Below are 22,886 nucleotides of genomic sequence, written 5' to 3'. Positions count from 1 at the left end.
ATTCATGACTTGAACTGACATATTCAACAATGGGCAAAGTCCTCACATTGGCTCTCCGGGCCACAGAGCAAGAGCTGTTATTGTCAGAAAGGCCAAACAGAGGCCGCTGGAACTGCGTCTTCCTATGAAAATAGCAAACTAAATGCAATACCATATCCCTGGAGGACTGCAGAGATGAGGGCCACCATCACAGACTTGAGGAGGCAGGGGTGGGATTCCTACCCCATCTCCGTACAGCTCACCTACTCGGCCCACACAGAAGGGAGACAGCTCTTGGAGAAGGACTGAGGATTATCATAAACTTAACCGGGGTCACTCTAGTTGCAGCTGCTGGTCCAGATTCAGTTTTGTTCCTGTTTTAAATCAACCAGTCCTCTGGCTCCTGGTCTGTAATGTGTATTGGTCACCCCAGGGGTGGATGAGCCTTGGCTGTTGGTTCTAATTCAGAAATTCCCAAGAAGGTTCGTGGTTGGCCTAGTGTGGGGCAGACCCTCCCAAGAACCAATTGTCCTTGGAGAGGGTAGCAGAGCACTTTCCCCGGTTGAGGCCAGTGTGGGGCTCGGAGGATGTTTCAAAGGAGCACTTTGAAAGTCTTGGAAGAGGTGTGTGAAATCAAGAGCAGGGCTTCAGCCCACCGGCCCTCCACTGCTCAGTGCAGCTCATGCCCCATGACCTCCCAGGAAACGAGAAATGCCCATCCCAGGAGATCCCGCGCTCCACCGTGGTCAGAGCAGAGGAAGGCGCCTTCTGTGGCCAGGCCAGTTCACAACCGGCAGATTCCCCGAGTGCACAAGCAGGAGAGGGGCTGGCCGCTGCCTTCGCTCTCTTCTGAGCAGCACTGCTGTCTGAAGAGTCCAGCCCCCACACAGCTGAGGTGAGGGATGGTGCTTATGCGGAATGTCAAGTGATATGCATTTGTTTTCAGCTTGGAAGATGCTGTTTACTGTTAATTAGACCAAGTGTTAGAGCGCATCTTGGAGAGAAGATAAGACATGGTCAGAGATGTAAAATGATACTCATTGTGCCTGTAGAGGCCGGGCTCAGGGCCCTGGTGCTTCTCCCAGCTCTGGGTGACCGTCTGCAATGGAGGGAGTGTGTGGGCTGGTTTGCCAATGGAGAGATTTGCCTCACGTCACCAGGAGCCTGGCCGAGCACCACGGTGACTGTGGCCGGGTGGAAGGAGATGGATGCCCACTTGTGCAATTTGCTTCCATTCTTTCTCCAGGGGCCATTTCAGAATAAAATGTAATGGCCCTTTCTTGTTCAGTGTGGTCTCAAATGGAAGTTTCTTGCTTTGGATGCAGTTTCCATGGGAAGAGAGAATGAAGGGTGCCACCCATGGTTCTTGTGTGGGAACAGGCTCTGTCTGGGCCTGGATCCCTGAGTCTCCCCAGACCCCTGGATGGCCCCTAGCCTCCCTCAACCAGAGGGCATGAATGATGCTGCTTCCCCAGCAATTTGTCTGTTTTCTGAAAGTTGCTGGTGATTCTGCACAGTGCTTGGAAGTCCTCTCTGCGCTCAGAAGCACTTATGACTCAATGCAGCAGCGACGTGTCTCAGGGCACCAGCACAGCAGGGAGAGAAACTGAGGTGGTCAGGGTGGGGGGACCTCACCAGCGAGTCAGCAGGGTTGGTTCAGGCCAGAGTGTGGGGAAAGGCTCAAGGAATTAGAATTCTCACCTGATTGTGCCCCCAGCTGTGGACAGTGGCCTCGGCTTCCTTTTCTCTATGATGACACAGTTGGGAAAGCTGCTCTCCAGGGTCTCCCGGCAGCTCTGATGGCCAGGAACACCCACGGCCTGGCCCCAATCAGAGACGGTCAGCAAGGTCACGCCGGCAGGGCTCAAAGAACCCCAGAGCGGAAGGGTAACACTGCACACTGTAACAGCTGCTTGCCCAGATGGTGACTAACGGTAGCTTCCAAGATCATTGCCTCACTGGTCTCAGCCCCGTAATAGGGAAATCCTCCTGCAAGCATGTGACTGTCCCCACCTGAGGAATAGGGGATGTTTATTAACCCCCATCATATAAGGAAGTGTTCACATTACAGACAGAAATGCCACATCTTGGCTAAAGGACGTGTCCGTTGAATCCCTTAAGTCTCCTGTGTTGCCGTCACTTACTGGGAGGTGTTCAGGTCGGACCTTGGGGCGTGGCCCCTTGCTCTTTTGTTGCCACTCTTGATTTTTAAAAGCATCGTCTTGTTCAGTTAGTACACCTGAAATCTGCTTTTATACAAATGAATTAAAGCTCAGCCTTAGCCGTGGTCCAGTGGGGCCTGGGGAGCGCCTCTGCACGAGATGCACGGGGCAGACCCCACAGCACCTGGCAGGCCAGCACCTGGGGCCCAGCGGCCTAGTTTGGCCACAGGAGGGAACATGCTGCCTCCACCCCTTACCCGGCTGGACCACAGAGACCTAGATGGTAACTAAGCAGAGACTCATGTCCTTGCTGTCTTTCATGGCGTGATTAAAGGGCCCTGCCCCACCAGGCGCTGAGAGCTCTGAGAGGAACGTCTGCTCCTGGCTTCTCTGGAAAGTGGGGCCCAAGTGAGGCTGAGCTGTGTGCACCCTGCAGGACGAGCAAGCTCAGAGTGGTGGGGACAAAGCAAGGACAGAGCCTCACGACAACGGAGCAGGTTACAGAGCTGGCTGTGACTTCAGACGAGCTGTGCTCCCTTGGGCCTGCAGTCTCCCAAGAAGCAGCAAGAAGAATCCACCCTTCAGAACAGCCTGCAAGGGAGAGCACCCTCCCTGCCTGCTCCTCTGTCCAGAAAGCTGCCTCCCCACCCTTCAGCAGTTCCAGGAGGGGCGACTCCTCCAGGCCTGAACTGAACGGACTAGGAGTATGGAGCACTGAGCAAGAAGAAGGGAGGGGGGCTGAGAGGAGGGGGCAGTGCACATGTCTGTGCTCTCAGAAATGGTGGAAAGTGACAGCCCTGGCCCCTAGATGTCCAGAATTTAAGAAAGATTCTTGGAATTCACACACACAAGCACAGAAATGCACACCCAACACCCCTTAGCCCCTGCTGGTCATGAGACTTATTATTGGATACCTGGGAGTCTGCATGTGTCAGATCCCAGTGGTGACAAACCCGCTGGGACCCCTTCCCATCACTCACTGTCCCCAGGACAGAGGCATCACCAGGCCTTTGTCCCTCTGCTGGGGCAGCTGTGTTGGTGGGGAATAGAGGGGCAAGGGAGAGACCTGGGGCTTCTTTTCTCCAGCGTCACTCTGGGGGGACGAACATACTATGCATTTCTCCTCCTGTGATAATCAGGCCCCCAGGCCTGCCCCTGCACTGCAGCTCCCACCTGGTGCCTGGCTGCCTCAAGCCAGCAAGATGCCTCAGCCTCTGGAGGTAAAGAGGAAAGCTAGCTGTGCCCCCTCGTGGAGAGCTGCTGGTTTATTCCTTAGTGATGGGTCCTGAGCATTGGCCTGATTATTTTATAACAGACTGATATCTTTCTGGAGCCCCTGAAAACACAATTTGCTGCCATGAAGCATGCTGTTTCCTTGCTAAAACAGTAAGTTGTTTTCCCCAGCAATTCTAACAGGCAGAAAACCCCATCTCAGCACATCAGCATCCCTTCCCTGCCCCAGGAAGGTAAGAGAGGGCTGCAGGAGGAGGAAGGAAGTGCTAGAAAGCGGCTCTTCCCCGGGGAGCAGCGGTCAGTCGTTCTGCATCCTCCTGGGAGCCTGGTTCCTGCAGTTCCCACGGCCGCGCTGGGTAAAGCTGGCAGGGAAGACAGACCTCTACCGGGGCAGGGCCCTGCAACTTCTTTCTCCTGTGTTAAACTGTTCTCAATGACAGAGGCTGCCATGATGGTGACACTGAAGAGCACTGGCAAACACACTAGCTGAATAACAGACACTGTAACCAGCTGGCTGCAGCATTCGGAGTGGGCAGGTGCTGCCTGACTGCAGGGGCAGAGGGCCACCTGTCTTCTCTACACCCTCCTGGCATTTCAGAGCCCTGGCCGGAGCCTGCCTTCCTGGCCATGGTTGTGAGCAGGGAGGCCTGGGTGTACACATGTCCATGTGTGGATCAGCAGAGGGGTAGAATGGGGCCTGTGTTTTTTTACCCCATCCCACCCGATGGCCTACACCGGAAAGTCATGTAGGAATGAGGAAGGTGAAGAGGGTTCTTGCAGCTGACACCAGGCTGCCCAGCTTAGGTTGGGCCTGACCTCAGGACTGAGCCCAGCCCCCAGGGTAGCCCCAGTGCTCACCGTCGTACCCCATGATGCCCTACTGTGTTCACAGGGGGAATGAGGCAGCTCCCCACACACAGAGTGCTCCCAGGACAGGTCCTGCCAAGGGTGTGACTGATGACCTGCTCCCTGAGTCCAAAATCCTGGCTGAGGTCCAGGCAGCTGTGTCAGGGAGGGTCACATGGCACAGGTCAGGAAGCCCCTGCCCATGGGGCTAGCATTTACCATCCACGAACGCGCTCCCTTTCAGGGTGCCTGATAGTGGTGAGGGTCAGATTGGGGATGATGGAAGTCATGGCCAGGGCAGGAGGTAAAGAGGATGCATGGCCTCCTGGCCTCGGAGAGTTTGCAAAGTGCCCCTCGGATCTGACATGGGCTGGAGAGCAGAGCACGCGGTCACTGTGCTTGGTGGCTCCTACCTGTGGGGGCTCCTCGCCGCTGGACCAGAGACAGCTTTCTGGGGGGCCTTCTGCTGCTCACTGATATCATAGAATGTTGAGTATCATACTTTCCTACCTCGCTTTTATTTGCGCGGGTTTAAATGCGCCTTAACAGAACCCGTGCAAAGGCTTGCCAACTGTCTGGCTGCACCGGATGAGTAGAGCATCTTCCTTGGAGGCAGGTGGGTGCGAGGAGGAGGGGGCTGGGCTTTTCTCCGGACGGGTGTTTGCCCAGAAGACCATCATCCCTGGACTACGTTAGGAGGAAGTGGCACCGCTCCGAGGTACGGGAAGAAGGGTTATAAAGGGGGGAGTCCACCACACATGGTCTTGAAGAAACTTTTATAAAGGGCAAAGGCATCTTTGCCGGACGTTGTTGCAAAGGAGTAGAAACAAGCAGACGAAAACACCCCAAAGGGTAACCACTAGCGTTCCTGCTTCTTGCAACATTCATCCCAGGCTTCCAGCTCAGCCCGCCCCAGGCCAGGTGATCAGCCGCCACATCCCCTGCGACTGAAGCACCTGCTCCGCCATGAACTTGCCAAGAGCTGAGCGCCTTCGCTCCACACCGCAGCGCAGCCTCCGGGACTCCGATGGGGAAGACGGTAAAATCGATGTCCTGGGAGAAGAGGAAGATGAAGACGAGGTGGAAGACGAGGAGGAGGAGGCGAGCCAGCAGTTCCTAGAGCAGTCGCTCCAGCCGGGGCTGCAGGTGGCCCGGTGGGGCGGGGTTGCGCTTCCCCGAGAGCACATCGAGGGCGGCGGCGGCCCGAGCGACCCCTCAGAGTTTGGCACCAAGTTCAGGGCACCGCCAAGGTCTGCGGCGGCCTCTGAAGATGCCCGGCAGCCGGCAAAGCCCCCCTACTCGTACATCGCGCTCATCACCATGGCCATCCTGCAAAGCCCGCACAAGCGCCTCACGCTCAGCTGCATCTGCGCCTTCATTAGTGGCCGCTTCCCCTACTACCGCCGCAAGTTCCCCGCCTGGCAGAACAGCATCCGCCACAACCTCTCGCTGAACGACTGCTTCGTTAAGATCCCCCGCGAGCCGGGCCACCCAGGCAAGGGCAACTACTGGAGCCTGGACCCCGCCTCCCAGGATATGTTCGACAATGGCAGCTTTCTCCGGCGTAGGAAGCGTTTCAAGCGCCACCAACTGACCCCGGGAGCCCACCTGCCCCACCCTTTCCCTCTACCTGTTGCACACGCCGCCCTGCACAACCCCCGCCCAGGCCCTCTGCTTGGGGCCCCTGCCCCGCCGCAGCCAGTCCCGGGCGCCTACCCCAACACCGCCCCCGGGAGACGCCCTTACGCTCTGCTGCACCCGCATCCTCTTTGCTACCTACTGCTCTCGGCCCCCGCCTATGCCGGGGCACCGAAGAAAGCAGAAGGCGCGGACCTGGCGACCCGGCACCCTTCCCGTGCTGCAGCCCTCACTTGGTCCTCAGCCTTGGGAGGAGGGCAAGGGTCTGGCGTCGCCACCGGGAGGCGGATGCATCTCTTTCAGCATTGAGAGTATTATGCAAGGGGTCAGGGGAGCGGGTACAGGGGCTGCGCAGAGTTTGTCCCCGACCGCGTGGAGCTACTGCCACCTGCTCCAGCGACCATCAAGCCTGTTGCATCCCCAAACCGCTGCCCCTTTGCTGCAAGTGTCCGCCGCCGCCGCTGCTCGGACAATTTTGCAGCAATAGCAGCAGCATCAGGAGGAGGACTGCGCCAACGGCTGCGCTCCCACCAAGGGCGCGGTGCTGGGCGGGCACCTGTCGGCCGCGTCGGCGCTGCTGAGGTATCAGGCAGTGGCAGAGCGCTCTAGGCTGACATCGCTGGCTGCCCCTTTGGGCTCTTTGGGCGGAGAGGGGACCTCACCAGTTTTTTTAGTATCGCCCACGCCCAGTTCCCTGGCCAACTCCGCAGGGCCCTCCTAGAGCCAGGTGGGAGTGGGGAGCGACCCGCAGCTGCTCACTCCACCTTGCGCGGCCCATACTGGGCGTGTGCATCTGAATCCCGCTGGAGAGCAAACACGAACTTCTGTTCGCTGCAAAATGGTTAGAAAGAAACAGCTGGATTACGTTCCTCTAAAAACCACCTGAACGTAACCTTCGCAGGGCGTCAAGTCATCTTTTCTTGCCTTCGGTTGCGGCTTCTATGGCTTTCCCGATTTGCACATTTCCTGGGGTACTATGAACGTGAGTGGGGTATTTTGTTCTGGCATTAAAAGAAAAACAAGCAAGCAAACAAAAACACAGCCTCCGATGCCAAACATGTTCCCCCTTCTTCACTTCCTTGGAACTGGAAGTATTATTCCTAAGTCTAGTGCAAAATGCTTCTACTCTCTGTGTCTTCCTGATAGGGATGTTTAATGTAAGTAGGATATTAATTTCAGAACATTGATTTCTTATCTGTGTGTCTGACGTGCCATCTTTAATGTTAAAATTAAGGTGTTAAAATTAAGCCTAGTTATAGAGACGAAATAAAATGCTAAGTCACTACACTACATCGTTTATTTTCTATTACGTCTCATTCTTCCCTTTCTAAATGGAACTTTTTAAAACCTACATTATTTTCCCTCAAACAATTTATTTTCACAATTCATATTTATTACAGATAGCAGAAGTAATCCATTTTAATATGGCCTTTAAAAATTCCAAATATTTGAGGTTGAAAATGTCCTGGCTTTTAAAATAGGAAATTTACTATTTATGAGACTTCTAAAAGAAAAGAATAGGAGGGCATGTAAATATATTCTCCATTTATTTTTCATCACCCCCCAACAAGCTGGAAAACCATTTGAGATCAATTTGGAATGTAGTGGCCAACATGTACTCAGGGAAAATAAAAGGCTATAAATATATATGTATTTTTTTTAAGCACTAGAATTTTCAAAACTTATTTCTTAAAAAAAAAAAAAAAACTCTGAAAAGACTTTGCAACTAGAAAGGTTTAAGTGTTACTCGGCGTCAGGGGACGGAGTGGGGGTAAACCAGACAAGAACGCCCATCATGAATTGCTCCCCACAAAGAAAACAAATTTCTAGGAACTTGGCTGTTTTCCCTGTCCTGAGTGGGGTTGCCGATTCCCTGCCGCTTTGAGGGAAGCTGCTCTGTGAATGTGAGAAAGTTTTTCCCCCAGCCCCCATCTACTCCCCACCCCCAGCTATCAATTTCTTATTTCAGGAGGGAGGACAAACATGGAGACACACATTTTTACAGTAGTCTAATTGGCCGATTTTTCTCCGGCTTCTCTTCTCCATCCCGTCTCTTGGAATTTCTTGGCATGCCCTACCTGAGATCCCCTACGGGAGATTTCCTTTTGGCTCCTGCGGTTCTGTGGACGTTCTGAAAAGTTCCCAAGCCCCACCTTTGGTAGCTGCCCAGACCCCAGCTTCCAATTCTTCCCTCTTCTTTGCACGGGTAGCCGTCAGCCCCATAGCACCACCAGCGTCCAAAATAGACCACTTTTAGCAAATCCGGCAGGGCTGGGGCAGTCTAAGAGTTTGGAAACAAACTAAGAATAGAGGGGTCCTATTTCATGCCAGGTTCTCGCTGGTTTACGTTCCAACTCCCCTCTGTCCGTTGTGCGAAAACGTCTCCAGGCCGACCTTCCTTCATTTATTGTCAACAAACGTCCTGGGAGAGCGGCTACAGCCGGCCGCCGAACCCAGAAGGGACTTTCTCTAGGCTTTCTTGGCACCCTCCCAATTATCTTCCTTCTCTTGCCCGAGGGCAGACCAACACAGCTACGAACATGGGTGACTGAGGGTCAGACCCCTTACCGGAACCGCCTCCAAGCTCCTAATTTTTGCCTAATGTTAAACCATATCCAAAGATGAATATTTAAACCATCAATTCAGTGGCGGAGTAAATTAAACGTTATTCTCCGATCAAACAGGAGCTTCGGGTCCACCTATTTGGAAGCACCCAGGCGGCTTGGAGAGGTCCGGCCTTTGGGTGCGACCCGCAGGGGTTGCCTTGCCCGGCTCGCGGAATGGACATTTACGTGTCGCAGTTAGGAACCCACCAACGACACCAAGCACTTGCCGGGCAGACCAGGCGTCGTGGAGGCGCCCCAGCCCCCCCACCCCCCCGCAACGACGCGTCCCAGGGGTGCGTAGTGCTTGGCGCGGTGACCAGACCTGGCCGCCTTCCTGACTGCACAGAGCGAGAGGCCACACTCTGGATCCCAGGCTGGGTCTCTGCGGTTCTGGGAGGGAGGTCCCGGACGCCTCCCAGATCTCGGGCTTCCGTAACCCTGAGGCTGGGTTTTAAAACACGGCTCTTCCAAGTTACACGAAGAGTCCATGGTCAAGGGTCAAGGGTGGTCTTCGACCCTCGGGACCGTCTTCTTGAGAAATGGCTGAGAGCTAAGCCTAGAGCTGCCCAGGGAAGGAAGCCAAAGAGCTGGAGCCGAGCGCTAAGGGCTGGGAGGCGCGGGGAGGCCCCTTACCCCCGCCCCCCCCACACTGTCCTGCCCGCTAATAACGCTGATAATAGTAACAGTATCGGCCAACTGTTTCCCCCCTGCTCCTGGTCTGCCAGGCACCGGATCCTCCTTCAGCACTCCCAGCACTCACTGAAGAAGACACTATGGAATTCTCCGTTTTCCAGACTAGAAATAAGGAACTCGGGGAAATGAAGAAACTCGCCCGACGACCCTCAGGCAGTAGCACCTGGCCAGGTTTGCTTTCTGAACCACTAACTCCACTCGCGCGCGCCACCTTTCCTGCCTGGGCCTCTTGCGGGTCGCAGGGGTGGAAGCCTGACCTGGGCCAGGGCCCGGATTTCTTCCTCCTGGCCTCTGTGCCACCGCCCCCGGTGCCAGGAAGCGCTTTTCTCTCCCCGAGACCCAGACGCGCCGAAAGACTCGCGCGGTCAGTTCCGCGCCCCACGCCCTGGGCTGTGCGTTTTCTTGTCCCGCGGTCAGTTCCTCGCCCCACGCCCTGGGCTGTGCGTTTTCTTGTCGCGCGGTCCGTTCTCCGCCCCACGCCCTGGGCTGTGCGTGTTCTTGTCGCGCGGTTCGTTCCCCGCCCCACGCCCTGGGCTGTGCGTTTTCTTGTCGTGCGGTCAGTTCCCCGCCCCACGCCCTGGGCTGTGCGTGTTCTTGTCGCGCGGTCCGTTCCCCGCCCCACGCCCTGGGCTGTGCGTTTTCTTGTCGCGCGGTCAGTTCCGCGCCCCACGCCCTGGGCTGTGCGTTTTCTTGCCAGCCTCTGCCGAGTGCGGGCAACGGCGCCACCAGACTCCCCCAGACCGCGCTCCGGCCCACGCCTGACGAGAGCACCTGCTTCACAGGGGGGCGTTCTGCGCGTCCTTCCTCCTCGCTGTGATTTTCGTTCTTTTTCCTCTCGTGGTCCCCAAGAACCCAGGCACCCCTCGACGTCGGTGCCGGCGGTACTGGGAATCCCTCCCCCGGACTCCCTGCGGGCCCGAAGCCACCTTCTAATCCCAGCCGCCTTCTCCGGGCGGCGGAGGTGGGCAGCTCCGGGCTCCGCGCCGCCCTGCGAAGCCGGAATCTCTCTTCGGAGTCTCGCTGCAGCTCTCCACTTCGTCGCCCCGCACTGGATCCTGGTAGCGTGAAACTTGCCCAGGAAGCTGGGCTGCGCTGGCCTGGGGGGAAGGTCCAAGAGACGAGGGGGCCGGGACGCGGGGCCGTCGCAACGATTGGCCCTCTGCGAACCCTCGGGCCGGCAGGCTCGGGACTATCGGGGTGGGAGTGGAGGCGGTGGCCGCTGGAGAGTAGAGAGAACGTCCAGGAACCGGTGGACTAGGGGTCCCCGGTGGCTGGCCGAGGGTTGCAAGCAGAGGGGACTGTCGGTTGCCAGCAAGTCCCGAGCAGATGCCTTCTGGCAGGGCAGTCACATTCTACAGTGCCGATTCTGTGTACATTGAGTATCCAAAATGCATAAAATCTGTTTATACATTGGAAGGTAGCTTATGATTCCAAAATCTCATCTCCAGGCTGCCTAGATCACACGGCCCCGTTTCATTCATTTTTACTTAATAACGGTCGTTAGACAATTGAGAGAAACAGCAGAAACCACGAGAAAAATAATGGAATCCAACGGCGGTAAGGACTGACAAGGCTGGCGGGGAGATTTAGCAAATGGTGGCTTCTGAGAGTTTGCACCAGTGCTTCACCACGTTTTATTGGAAGTGTGGAGAGTCATGATTCTCATTCCTCCCCAGCCTTCCGGAAAAACGCTCAGAAATTTCTTTCCACATTGACACCTGATTACAGTCTAAATAGTAACCTTATTCTGATTGTTAATGTAACCTTCTCGTAATCTCTACAAAAATACTTTAGTTTTTCTAGCTGTGTTTTCATGTAATCACTGAAATTATTTTTAATTGGTTTGAAGCATTCATTGATTCCATATACACCACCTGCAAAAAAGTTACATAGGTGATCGCTAACAATACTAGAATTCGCCCCATCCAAAGGAAACATTAGAGTAGAAAAAGAAAAAGGATTTGAGAATCCAGTATGAAATTCAGTCAATCATTACTTCCCTGTTACTCAACTACCTTAACATTGTCAGGTTTACCTGAACATAAACTTCATTTTCTTAATTGTTCTTAGAACAAAGGGATATGTTTATTGAAATCAGTAATTAAGAATATTTTTGGACAGTTATGATTTACCTAGCCAGTGAAGCAGTTTCTATTCCCAAATCCAGGCAAAGAGAACAATAAGATTAAACGTAGCCTAAGAGATTTCCTTTTTGTCAAATAATGTGATTTTGCTATGTATAGAGGAGATGTCTATATGTAAGGGCATATTTATGACCAGTAGTTCCTAAAATTAAGGGGACTATTATTGTGTTACTCAAGGTATCAGTTGTATAGGATACATTATGTCATATTTCAAACAATGTTTATAAAGATATTAGTATAATTAACCTGTATGTACTTCTCCTCTGGGCCAACCTTGTGTCTTCTTTATCTGCTGACAGTCCCCTCCCCACTGAATTATTTTGAATCAAATCCCAGATAGTCTATCATTGTATTGTATTTTTGAATATTTCTCTAAAAGATAATAATTCCATCAATGAGACTGGGTGCAGTGGCTCCTCCCTGTAATCCCAGCTCTTTGGGAGGCAGAGGTTGGAGGATCACTTTAGGCCAGGAGTTCAAGACCACCCTGAGCAACATAGCAAGACCCCATTTATAAAAAAGAAGATTCCCATCAATGTAACCACAATACCATTATCACACCTAAATAATCCATTAATAGCATCGGTTTATCCAGGCAATATTTAAATGTCTTCAATTGTCTAAAAACTTTTTGTTTAGTTGGTCGGTTTGAATTAGAATGCTAATAAGGGTTACGTATTGTGTTTGGTTGATATGGGCTATTATATCTCTTTTAGATTTCCTCAATCCTCTTTTTTTGTTTCCCTTGCATTTTTTATGGGAGAAACTGAACTGTTTGTTCTGAAGAAGTTGACATTCTGGACTTTGTAGCTGCAGGTAATAGTTTTTTGGCAAGATATTCCCAGGGATAAGGTCGTTTATTCAGACTTTTGAATATTGGCAAATAATAATATTGTTTGTAGAGGGAGAAGGATTAGTCAAGATATTTTGAAGAAACAACTATTGAAAAAACAAATTTTTATCAGAGTAAGCATGGATCTGGTAAAGATTATGTGAAATTTTCCTAAATGCAAATACAATCTAAAATTGTAATGTCTTACAATTAAAAAATAGATTATTTTCCATATATTTATAGAAATATAAATGATCAATCAACTATTTCATTGACAATTTTAAATCTAGTTTTATCTTGAGGAGAATAAAGTTTTTTATATCTTTAGTATTTTAGTTGAAGATCCAAAGACATTTTATGTTAAAACTTTAGGTTTTATATTGTTTTGTGTTTTAAAACATAAAATCTAAAATGTGGTAATATCCATGAGGTGCAGATAGAGTAATAGCACAAATTCTGTGTTCATGAAAATTCATTTTAGGATAACTTAATTAAAAGGACTCAGGATTTGAATGATATTAGATTAGACAGAAAAAAGTTCACTTGAGTGTAAGACATAAGTAATAAAAACCAAAGGTAGCTAACTTTTTTAGGCTTCTTCTTTCTTTAACGAGTATGCATATGAAATAAAATTTCCATGTCCATGTCCAATTTTCCATGGTACATAGGGCTTCTATAATTTCATCTATTTCATCCTGCAGTTATTTTCACGGGTTTCTGTGTCCACCACTATCTGGAATCTCTGAGATGGTGAAAACGAAATCTTATTCTTCTTTATATTTCAAACAATTCCTAGCACATTATCAAAAATACCTGATAAAATTTATTGTGTCTGTAATACTGGTAAGCATGTAAAAGGGTGGTAAATATATAGGCTTTAAGTTTAGATAGATCTAAATATTATTAAAATTACCAAATTATTGTTTTTAAAAAGTATTAGTTTCCTAGGACAAATAGAGATTTTTAGATAAGGCTGGATTTGTAATACTTTAAGCCACAGGTCACAGTGCTTAAGTATTTAATGCCGATTTGGCAAGCAGCTGATGTTTTACATAATGCTGTCGGGTATTTTATATTTGCGTGTATTTTCTGATGCACTGGATCCAGCACTTCATGTCACGTCATATATCTGTTTATAATGTATACAAATGTATTTCCATATATATTTGATGTTTGATGGCTTTGAAACTTTAATCTTGAAATAGATTTTAAATTTTTATTAAAACTATTTAAATAATTACCGTAAGGAAAGAGCTCTTATTAGTTGAAAGAAAATGTAGATTCATGTTTCCTTGGAGACTAGTCTAGTTTCCAAGGATAGACGGCAGTGGGGAGTTGGGTATCTAGATGGAATTTCTGTTGGTTTGGATTCCAGCTCTGCTGCTTACAAGCTTTGTGACCTCAGGCAAACAATTTAACCTCTCCAAGCCTCAATTTCCCCATATATCTAATGGTGATATTTATAAGTTTCACCTTATAGGGCCATGGTGGGGATCCCATGAAATAGTGAATGTGAAGTGCTTAGCACAGTGCCTGGCACATACTCAATGCTCTATGCACGTCAGCTAGTACTTAATGATGCTAATAAACATGATGTGTCCCGAAGCACAGGCGGGATCTTGCCTGACGTCCTCTCTGCGTCCTGGTCAGTCTTCACATGGTGGGCATCCTTTATTTCCGGTCACACACGGGTAGTACACAGAGCATGCTGTTTCTTTCCTGCCAGAAGGTTCCTGCTGCAGCTCTCCTGCTAGTTTAGCTTAGCCTTCTGGTTTGAGGGATGAGTCACCTGTACCATCACTTCCCAGGACCAACAGGACCTTTCAAGAAAGCTATCCCTGCTTACACAGAGAATTGCCCTTGCCTAACACTGAAGCCTGGCAGAGTAACATGAAATAACCACAGCAATTCTAAAATTAGAATTAGCATGCCTAGAATAACAGGTATAACCTTCTCTTGTACTTTATCACTTGCTTCATTTCTGCTCAGCCTAATTTTCACTTGATGTGTAGATTTATTTTTTGTTCACCCATCCAGAAAATGTTGACTGAGGAATTACTCTGTGTTAGGTGCTGTTGTAGGACAAGGGATACAATGATGATCAAGGCAGATGCAGCCGTTACCTTCAGGTTGTGGAGTCCGGATACAGACTGGAGGCAGGCAGCTGTAAGATGTGCGACAAATGCTGCGCTGGATCAGCCCATGGTATTAGGAGAGCAGGTAAGGAAGGGTGGGGACGGGAGCGGACGACCTGGAGGAAGAGGCACCTAAGCAGAGTCCGGAAGGCTGAGGAGGAGTCAGCAGGTGAAAGAGAGGGGAATCATGGCATGCCATCTCAACTGTAGGGCACGGCTAGCTGGCTGACTTAGCTGCTGTAACACCGGATTTCTGCAAGACTCCCTGAGTATTTCTCGTGGACTTGCGAACAAATCTGAGCAAGAAAACCACGTAATTTCTTTTATGCCCTGCCCAAGAAAGCCACCTGGAGGGGCAAGAGGACATTAGCAGAAAGAAGCTGGAGGTGGGGGGAGAGCAGGGTGATATTACTCTCCATATGGTGGGGGGTGGACACCTCCCTGTCATATGGCTCGTAATATCCAGCGAGGGAGAGGGGGTTGACTTTCCCCTACGTTATTGGTAATATCACCCCCCTCTCTCCCGCTAAATATTAAGTACAATATCACGAGTGGGGTGTACACCCCCGGTGATGTTTGAAGTAATATCAACTTCTCCCCCTCTGGATGTTAGAAACAATATCACAGGGGGGTGTACAACCCCCTGCGATCCTGGGAGTAACATCATCCTCTTTCCCCCGGATATTAGGAACAATATCACAGAAGGTGTTTACAACTTTTGCAATGTTGGGAGTAATATCATCCTCTCTCACCCTAGATATTCAGAACAACATCACATGGGAATTGTACCCTTCTGTTTATTGAGAGTAATATCATCCTCTCCCTTTCTGTATATTAGTAACAATATCACAGAGGGCTGTCTACACCCCCAGGAATGCTTTGAGTAATATTATCCTCTCTCTGCCTGGATATTTGGAACAATGTGACAGGAGTTGTGTACACCCACTGTGATATTCGGTTTAATATCAACTTCTATCCCCTGGATATTGGGAGTAATATCTATCTTTAGCCCCTGGATACTAGGGACAATATCACAGGAGGGCTGTATACACACGGCGCTATTGGGAGTAATATCATTTTCTCCACCCCTTCATATTAGGTACAATATAACAGTGGGGATGTGTACCTCCTGGGATATTGGGAGTAATATTAATCTCTTCCCTTGTGGATATTTAGAACAATATCACAGGGGCAGTGTACACCCTCTGAGATATTGCGAGTAATATCGTTCTCACCCCGCCGCCCCAGATATTAGGAACAATATAACAGGCAGATTATACACCTGCCGCAACATTGAAAGTAATATCATCCTTTTCCCCCTGGATATTAGGAACAATATCTTATGGGGGGTTTACAGCCCATTCCATTTTGGGAGTAATATCAACTTCTTCATTGCTGGAAATAAGAAACAATATAGCAGTTCTGGTGTACACACCCTGTGATATGGGCAGTAATATCATAGACTCTCCCCCGGTGTATTAGGAGCAATATCAAAAAGGGGTGTATACCCACAGCGATTTTGGGATTAATATCATACTCTCCCCCCTGGATAGTAGGAACCATATCAAAGAAGGAGTGTCTACCCCTTGCGATAGTGACAGTAATATCATCCTCTCCCTCCCTGGATATTAAGAACAATACCACAGCATTGGTGTACACCCACTACGATCATGGGATTAATGTCATCCTCTAACCCCTGGATATTAAAAACAATATCACAGAGGAGGTGTACACCCCTCGCGATATGGCCAGTAATATCATCGTCTCCTCCACTGCGTATTAGGAACAATATCAAAGGGGTGTGTACACCTTCTGCGCTATTGGGAGTAATGTCATTCTCTTTTCCCCTGAATATGAGGAATAATATCACTGATGGGGTGTACAACTCCTACGATATAGGCAGTAATATCATCCTCTCCCAACCTGGATATTAGGAACAAAATAACAGGACATGTACACCCCCTGCGATACTGGGAATAATATCATCCTCTCTCCCACTTAATATTAGAAACCGTATCCCAGGAAGAGTGTAAACCCTCTGAGATATTGAGAGTAATATCATCCACTCCCTACCTAAATATTAAAAACAATGTCACGGGAGGGGTGTACACCCCTACAATATTGGGAGTAATATCATCCTCTCCCTCCCTAGATATTAGAAACAATATAAAAGGGGTCGCGTACACCCCCTGTGATATTGGGAGTAATATCATTCTAATCCCCCCTGGATATTAGGAAGAATATTATACAGGGGATGTACACCCCTTGACATATTGTGAGTCATATCATTTCTCTTCCCTTGGACATTAGGGACAACATCACGGGGGGGGTGTCCCCTGTTATATTGAAATTATTATCATCCTCTCCCAAACTGAATATTAAAAACAACATCACGGGGGTGTTGTGACCCCAGCAATATGGACAGTACTATCATTGTCTCCCTCCCTAAATATTAAGAACAGTATCACAAGAGGAGTGTACACCCCCTGCGATATGGCCAGTAATATCATCATCTCTACCTTTGGATACTAGGAACAACATCACAGAGGGTGTGTACACCCCCTGCGATATTGGGCATAATGTTAGCCTCTCTTCCCCTGGATATAAGGAACAATATCCCTGGTCGGGGGAGGTGGAGTACATTAAGAACAATATCTGAAGGAGGTGGGTGTACACCCCCTGAGATATTGGGTGTAGTATCATCCTCTCTTTCCTAGGATATTAAGAACAATATCACAGGAGGGGTGTACAGCCCCTGCGATATTGGGAATAATATCACCCTATCCCCCTCTCGATATAAGGAACAATATCCCAGGGTGGGTGTACATCCCCTGCCATATTGGGCTTAATGTCATCGTCTCCCAACGTGGATATTGGGAATAATGTCCCAGGGGGGTGTACACCTTCTTCGATATTGGGAGTAGTATCGTCCTCTCCCCTCGGGATTGTAGGCAAAATATGGAAGGGGTTTTACAACTCATGCGATATGGGCAGTAATATCATCCTCTCTCCACCTAGATATTAGGAACTATATCACAGGCGGCTGTACACTTGTTACGATATTGGGAGTAATATCATCCTCTCCCATCATGGATATTAAGAACAATATTCCAAAGGAGGTGTACACCCCCTGCGATACTGAGAGTAATATTTGGCTCTCCCCTTCGAGATATTAGGAACAATATCGCAGGAGGTGTGTACAACCCCTGTGATATTGGGAGTAATATCGTCTTCTCCCCCTGAATATAAGGAACAATGTCACAGGAGGATGTACACCCCCTGGGATATTGGGAATAATATCATTTTCTCCCCCTCGAGATATTCGGAACAATATCACAGTGGGTGTGTACAGCCGCTGCGACATTGCCACTAGTATCATCCTCTCCCTCCCAGGATATAAGGAACAATGTCACAAGGGGTGTACACCCCCTGCGATATTGGGGGTAATATCTGCCCCTCCCCCGCTGGCTATTAGGAACAATGTCACAGAAGGGGTGTCCACTCCCTGCTATATTGGGAGTGAGATCATCCTCTCTGTCCCTGAATATTAGGAACAATATCCCTAGGGAGTGTACACCTCCTGCAATATTGAGACTAACATCATCCTCTCGCCCCCTGGATATTAGGATCAATATCACAGGGGTGGTGTACATCCCCTGCGAAACTGGAAGAAATATCATCTTCTCCACCTTTGGATGATAGGGACAATATCACGGGGGAAGTCTACGCCCCCTGCGATATTGGGAGTCATATCATCCTCTCCCACCCAGGATATTAGGAAAAAAGATGACCGAAGGGATGTATACCCACTGCGATATTTTTCATAATGTCATCCTCTACTCCCTGGCAATTAGGAATAACATCATAGAGGGGTGTACACTTTCTGTGATATTGGGAGTAACATCCTCTACCCCTCGGATATCGGGAACAATTATATTAAGTATTAATATTCATAAATATAATAACAATTAATAGAAATCATCGATATAAATAATTACTATAAAGATAGTAAAAGTTACTACGGATTAAAAATATTAATGGTTACTATTAATAATTAATAGCAACCTCACTATTAATAATAACATAATGATATCGGTAATTAATGTTACTTAATTAAATCAATAAGTGATGTTGGTAATAAAACAATAATTAATATTAAGATTAATAACTAATATTGAAAAATGACAATACTAATAATTAATTTTAATCATGCATAATCATATTTAAAATAATCATTGATGATTAATAACTTTATACTATTAATTAATATTACCATTGATAATTATTAAGACTGATGTTTAATAATTAGTAATATTATTAAGACTGATGCTTAATAATTAATCATATTATTTCTTTTAATACCGTAGGGGGTGTACACCTACCTGTGATATTGTTCCTAATATCCAGGGATGGAGAGCATGATATTAGTTTTAATATCTCAGTAGGTGTACACTCACCCTGTGACACTGATCCTAATATCCAGGGGATAGAGTATGACATGACTCCCAACATAGCAATGAATGTACAGCCACCCGGTGATATTGCTCCTAATATTCACGGAAGAAGCGTAGGATATTACTCCCAATATCGCAGGGAGTGTACACCTCTTCTGTGACATTGTTCCTGGTATCCCGCGGGGGAGAGGATGATAATAATTAAAGTATTGCAGGCTGTGTTCACTCACCCTGTGATATTGTTATAAATATCCTGAAAGGGAGAGGATGATATTACTTCCTATAACAGATAGATATTACTCCCCATAATAGAGCAGGAGGTGTACACCCACCGTGTGATACTGTTCCTAATATTCAGAGGCAGAGAGGTCGATATTACTCTCAATATCGCAGGAAGTGTACACCCCCGTGTGAGATGGTCCTTAATAATATTCCAAGGCAGAGGGGGTGATATTACTACATTTATCGCAGAAAGTGTACACCCCCCCAGGGATGTTGTTCCCATGATCCTGGAGAGAAGAGGATGATATTAGTTTAAATATGACAGAAGGTGTACACGCCCCCACTGATATTGTTTCTAATTTCAGTGTGGGAGAGGAGAATATGACACCCAATATCGCAGGGAGTAGAAACACACCTGTGATACGGTTCTTAATATTCAGGGTGGAAGAGGATGATATTACTCCCAATACAGATGGGTGTACAACCTCTGCACACCAAGGGTGTACACCCATCTGTCAAACAGCACATAATTTCCAAAGGGGGAGATATTACCCCCAATATAGTAAACAGGCTGTGAGTCCACCGTGGATCGTAATAACTCGGGGGGGAGAGGAGGTGGCTCTTACTCCCCATATCGCAGGGGGTGCCTACCCCCACTGCGATGGGGGTCCTAAGAGCCATGGGGGGAAGAGGGGCTGGCTCTCAGTCCCGGCCTCGCAGGGGGTGCCTCCCCTTCCTGCGATGGGGGTCCTAAGAGCCAGTGGGGGAAGAGGGGCTGGCTCTGAGACCCCGCCCCGCTGGGGGTGCCTCCACCCTCTGCGATGGGGGTCCCAAGACACAGGGGGGGAAGAGGGGCAGCCTCTCAGTCCCAGCCTCACGGGGACTCCCCTTCCTGCGATGGGGATCCTAAGAGCCAGGGAGGGAAGAGGAGCTGGCTCTCAGTCCCCGCCTCGCGGGGGGTGCCTCCCCGCCCTGTGATGGGGGTCCTAAGAGCCAGAAAGCTTAGAGGGGCTGTCTCTCAGTCCCCGCCTTGCGGGGGGTGCCTCCCCACCCTGCGATGGGGGTCCTAAGAGCCAGGGGGGGAAGAGGGGTTGGCTGTCAGTCCCCGTCTCGCCGGGGGTGCCTCCTCTCCCTGCGATGGGGGTCCTAAGGGCCCAGGAGGAAGAGGGGCTGTCTCTCAGTCCCCGCCTCGCGGGGAGTGCCTCCCCTCCCTGCGATGGGGGTCCTAAGAGCCAGGGGGGAAAGAGCGGCTGGCTCTCAGTCCCCACCTCGTGGGGGGTGCCTCCACCCCTGCGATGGGGGTCCTAAGAGAAATGGAGGGAAGAGGGGCTGGCTCTCAGTCCCCGCCATGAGGGGGGTGCCTCCCCCCCTGCGATGGGGGTCCCAAGAGCCAGGGGGGGAAGAAGGGCTGGCTCTCTGTACCCGCCTCGCGGGGGGTGCCTCCCCTTCCTGCGATGGGGGTCCTAAGAGCGGGGGGGGGGGAAGAGGGGTTGGCTCTCAGTCCCCGCCTCACTGGGGGTGCCTCCTCCCCCTGCGATGGGGGTCCTAAGGGCCCAGGAGGAAGAGGGGCTGTCTCTCAGTCCCCACCTCACGGGGAGTGCCTCCCCTTCCTGTGATGGGGGTCCTAAGAGCCAGGAGGGGAAGAGGGGCTGGCTTTCAGTCACCACAGCTTGGGGGGCCTTTATGTTCTGGTTTTACCCAAGAGTCAGCTGATTTGCTTCTTGTACTAGCAGGGCAGTTGCTGCCAAGGCCCTCAAACAGGGGGGCCATCCTTTCGAATCCCTGTCTAGCTGTTTAGAGAGGTAGGCCACCGGCCTCAGCCAGGGCCCCACAGTTTGGGTTTAAAGTCCAGCTGCCATCTTTTCTCTGACGCATACAATGGAAAAGGCTTTGTGAGATCCGGTAGCCCCTGGGCTGGGGCTTCCAGAAGTTTTTCGTTTAACTCATGAAAGACTTGCTGTTGTTGGAATCCCCATTCCAAATGTTCCCAGTCCCCCCCCTTTGTGACGTCATACAAAGGCGTGGCTAATCCTGCAAAGTTGGGCTCCGCAGTCTACAAAACCCCACAGCTCCTAGGAATTCTCTCACCAGCCTTCTGCCCTTAGGCTCCGGAAGATTGCAAATGACCTGCTTTCTTTCGGATCCCGGGCTGCTTTCGGACACCTGTCGAATAGTAAATCCCAAGTAAGGTACCTGCGGTCGTCGGCAGATCTGAGTTTTCTTCTTGGACACCTAATACCCACAGCCCTCCAGGTCGATCCTAAGGATCTTAGAATCCTCGATGGGGGTCATAAGCCAGGGGGGGAAGAGGGACTGGCTCTCAGTCCCCGCCTCACGGGGTGTGCCTCCCCCGTGTGATGGGGATCCTCAGAGTTGGGCGGGGATGAAGGGCTGGCTCTCAGTCACCGCCTCGCGGGGAGTGCCTCCCCCCACTGCGATGGGGGTCCTAAGGGCCAGTGGGGGAAGAGGGGTTGGCTCTGAGACCCCACCTCGCGGGGGGTGTCTTCCCCCACTGCGATGGGGGTCCTAAGAGAAATGGAGGGAAGAGGGGCTGGCTCTGAGACCCCGCCTCGCGATACGGATCCTAAGAGCCAGGGGGGGAACAGGGGCTGGCTCAGTCCCCGCCTCGCGGGGGGCAGCTCGCTCCCCTGTGATGGGCATCCTAAGAGCCAGGGGAGGAAGAGGGGGAGAGGATGATAATAATTTCAGCATCGCAGGCTGTGTTCACCCAGCCTGTTAAATTGTAATTAGTATCCTGAAAGGGAGAGGATGATATTACTCCCCATAACAGACAGATATGACTCCCCATCATAGAGCACGAGGTGTACACCCGCCCTGTGATTTTCTTCCTCATATTCAGAGACCGAGAGGTTGATGTCACTCCCAATATCGGAGGAAGTATACACCCCCGTGTGAGATGGTCCTTAATAATATTCCACGGCGGAGGGGGTGATATGACTACATACATGGCAGAAAGTGGAAACCCCCCAGGGATATTATTCCCACGATCCTGGAGGGAAGAAGATGATGTTACTTTCAATATGACAGAAGGTGGATGAAGTGGTGGACTGCCCCTCCACACCTGTGAGTATTTCTAGTTGGGTGGGACGAGAGACTGAGAAAAGAAATAAGACACAGAGACAAAGTGTAAAGATACAACAGTGGGTCCAGGGGACCGGCGCTCAGCACACCAAGCACCTGCACCGGCACCAGCCTCTGAGTTCCCTCAGTTTCTATTGATTATGATTTTCATTATTTTAGCAGAAAGGAATGTAGTAGGAGAGCAGGGTGATGATAAGGAGAGAGTCAGCAGAAGACATGTGAGCAAAAGAATCCATGTCATAATTAGGTTCAAGGGAAGGTACTATGACTGGACGTGCACGTAAGCCAGATTTGTTTCTCTGCACCCAAACATCTCAGTGGAGTAAAGAAGAACAAGGCAGTGTTACTGCAAACATGTCTCGCATCCCGCCACAGGGCAGCTTTTCTCCTATCTCAGAGTTGAACGAATGTACAATCGGGTTTTACACCGAGACATTCAGTTCCCAGGGGCAAGCAGGAGATAGTGGCCTTCCTCCATCTCAGCTGCAAGAGGCTTTCCTCTTTTACTAATCCACCTCAGCACGGACCCATTATGGGTGTCGGGCTGGGGGACAGTCAGGTCTTTCACATCCCATGAGGCTATATTTCAGACTATCAGATGGGGAGAGAGCTTGGACCATACCCTGCTTTCAAGGGCAGAGGTCCCTGTGGCTTTCCACAGTGCATTGTGTCCCCGGTTTATTGAGACTAGAGAATGGCGATGACTTTTACCAAGTATACTGCTGGTAAACATTTTGTTAACAAGGCACGTCCTGCACAGCCCTACATCCCTTAAACTTTGATTTTATACAACACATGTTTTTGTGAGCTCCAGGTTGGGTCAAAGTGGCTGGGGCCAAG

At 49.9% G+C, this 22,886-nt stretch overlaps 1 pseudogene; it reads left to right on the top strand.

Annotated features, from left to right (window-relative positions):
* Positions 1-4,705: 4,705 nt before the first annotated feature.
* On the top strand, positions 4,706-7,145 carry LOC117977876 (forkhead box protein D4-like 1; annotated as a pseudogene).
* Positions 7,146-22,886: the final 15,741 nt, after the last annotated feature.

The sequence above is a fragment of the Pan paniscus genome, chromosome 13 (assembly GCF_029289425.2).
Source record: "Pan paniscus chromosome 13, NHGRI_mPanPan1-v2.0_pri, whole genome shotgun sequence".
Lineage (NCBI taxonomy): Eukaryota > Metazoa > Chordata > Mammalia > Primates > Hominidae > Pan > Pan paniscus.
The sequence above is the reverse complement of the archived record's forward strand: the minus strand, read 5'-3'. Positions and strand labels throughout refer to the sequence as shown.